This window comes from Anneissia japonica, unplaced genomic scaffold (assembly GCF_011630105.1).
Source record: "Anneissia japonica isolate Jap-2015-1 unplaced genomic scaffold, ASM1163010v1 scaffold3330_len11482_cov98, whole genome shotgun sequence".
Taxonomy (NCBI): domain Eukaryota; kingdom Metazoa; phylum Echinodermata; class Crinoidea; order Comatulida; family Comatulidae; genus Anneissia; species Anneissia japonica.
The window spans coordinates 8819-11486 of NW_022735035.1; the positions used below are offsets into that span (position 1 = coordinate 8819).

Consider the following 2668-nt stretch of genomic DNA (forward strand, 5'->3'; position numbering starts at 1 on the left):
ATGTTCCAAATGCAATATTCTTGTGTCTTCCCCACTCGCGTCTCATATTTTAAAATTTGGAGCTCTGTGATTTGGAGTTTTGTGTACAGTAAATAAATTTAACTTGTTCTATCATATTCTTTACATTGGTGTAAAACTAACTGTAAAATGATACATTTAATATTTTGATAATAAATAGTGTGTGTTAAATGCAGTGATATATCTTAATACCTGACTGCTTCAGTGTTTTGTTCTGTGTACAGTGAAACAATTTTATATTAACTGAGAAAATACAATTGTAATAAATTATTTGCCATATACAAGGATGATAAACTGTGTTTAAAAAATATTTATTTAGTTACACCAGTACTCTTGAATTTATGTACAGTAATAATCAATAACCAAGTAAAGCACCAAAAATATCAGGGATGTTGAAAATCATCATGAAAGAAGAAATCTTGGCTATAGTAAATAATACAAGGCAATTAAACATGACAAATAAATCAGTTAAACTTGCCTAAAACGACTTTGCCCTAATTTCAAAAAAGTCAATCTAATTTTACATGCCGAATTGTAGTTTTCCATTACTGCAAGTGCAAGTCAATTTAGTTTTGTCAAACAATTTCTCAATGGCATTTTGGATACGACATAGGCAAGTTCAACTACATAAATATTTCAAAATACTAAACAAAAAATGGTGTACAACAACAAAATCAAAGTTTTCTTTTAAATTGCAATACCAAATTAATCAGCAAACGTTTAAAAGCATGCAGACATAGGCATAATCCAGCCATTACAAAATAACCAAATTCATAGACTAACTTTACACCAGACTGTAGAAAGCCATACATTAAAATAGTTGTTCCTGTATATATTCAGCCACATTTCATACTGTATTATAAATTTCGTGCATTATATATTTCAATATTAATCCCTACAAGTTGTTTTATAAATCTGGGTCACATATTTGCTCCAAAAGTATTACTATTGAATGGGATTACACGGTTTTAAAACAAGAAACTTATAATAACATTGATTAGTATTAAAGATATTTTGCAAGTAACAATTCTAAAACTTCTAAAAATATTATTTATTTATTATAAATTTGGCATGCACATTGTAATACAGTGCTGCAATATAAACCAGATGCGTAAAAACTTCCTGTCTGCTAGTTTGTAATGTATTAATGTTGTAGAAATATTGGTACAAATTGCTCGCGTTACATTGTGTGTAGCTTCCACTACAAGTTTCAGTAGACGACCGGAGTGTTTCTTGCCAAGGTCTTGCTGGGTGCTTGTATGCTTTGTACCACCATCTTTTATCACTAGATGCCAGTTTTGGGTGCAGGTTGGGTGGTTGTACTAATGGCAAATGTTGGGGTATTTCTGTCTCATCATGGGAACTGTCAAATACCATGTGACCAGGGTGTCATGTATGCCTATCACCTATATTGTAGTCCTACAAAAAAAAAAAAAGTATTATATAGCACGTCACCATTATTTAGACAGTGCAGTTTTAACATTTAGGCCTAGACAGTTTTTCATAGGACCAGGCCTGCCTAGTCGTATTATTTAGTAGTAGGCCTACATAGGAAGGCCTATTTTTCTATGAAATAAAAAAAAATGCACTTGCACAATGTGACAATGTCGCCATGGCATGAAAAGTCTAGGGCCTACAACGATATTCTAGGCATTTACCCAGCCTTTTTTAAATAGTGCCTATGTGACAGTCCGGCCTAGTCCGGCCTTGTCCGACCATATCTCTATGGTCAGATTAGCTAGGCCTATTAATATAAGTAGTAGTAGTCTAGTAAAAACATACGGTAATAACTTTACCGTCAGCTTCAGCTGGATAGGCTACGTGAGAACTCACCTGTTGCGAGCGGGACGGGAGTACTGACGCTGGTGCTGGGTAGATATTGACTGTGTTAATCCTAGGCATAGCCATAGGTGTAGGCCTAACTATCAACAAACTGATATTAATTCAATTGAATTATTCCTCCGTGATTGAACTGACGTCGACTAAACCCTCTCTCTGTTACTGCGTACGTAAACGATCACAAAAACTCACGACTTCTCACTAACTGTATGTATGTAATGTCGAAGCTGTTGGTCGCTCGATCATCGTCGGGACGATTCCTCGATCAGCTGCTCGCCAAAATTGATAGACTGGTCATGAATATTAATGAGTTGGTTAGAAAGTTGCTACCAAGCTACTGAAAAAAGTGATCAGCCTCGTTTTCACCTGATTTTGATTTCTCATCATATCATGTTTTATTTCCGTAATTGTCGTTACATCTAACGTTTTTTGATTTTTTTTTTGTATTTTTTCCAAACTCAAAAAAGGTTAAATAAGCAATATATGACGACTTATTTTAAACCCGCACTAGGCCTTTAACGTCGTGCGGCAAAACTACCTTGTAACTCAATCAATGGGGAAGATAACCCTTTCGGCTGGACCTGCAGGTCAGCTGATATGTATGCGGGCCCAAACCCTGTGTGGGTTATAAACAGCGCCTAGGCTAGGCACGTGCGTAGCCTAGCCCTACTGTAGGTAGAGGTTTAACAAAAAATCTAGGCCTATAGGCCTAATGTCGGATTGACAAACACTGAAAATAATCTGTAGGCCTATTTTATTTGGTGTTTAATGAAGCATTTACAGGCCCGTAGCCAGGTCGTTTCAAGGGGGG

General features: G+C 35.7%; 1 long non-coding RNA gene across 1 annotated transcript; it reads right to left on the bottom strand.

Moving 5' to 3' along the window:
- Positions 1 to 313: 313 nt before the first annotated feature.
- LOC117116520 lies at positions 314 to 2261 on the bottom strand. Its single transcript, XR_004446769.1, has 2 exons — positions 1852 to 2261; positions 314 to 1437 (listed from the first exon to the last, which is right to left on the bottom strand). It is a non-coding gene; the product is annotated as an uncharacterized LOC117116520 (long non-coding RNA).
- Positions 2262 to 2668: the final 407 nt, after the last annotated feature.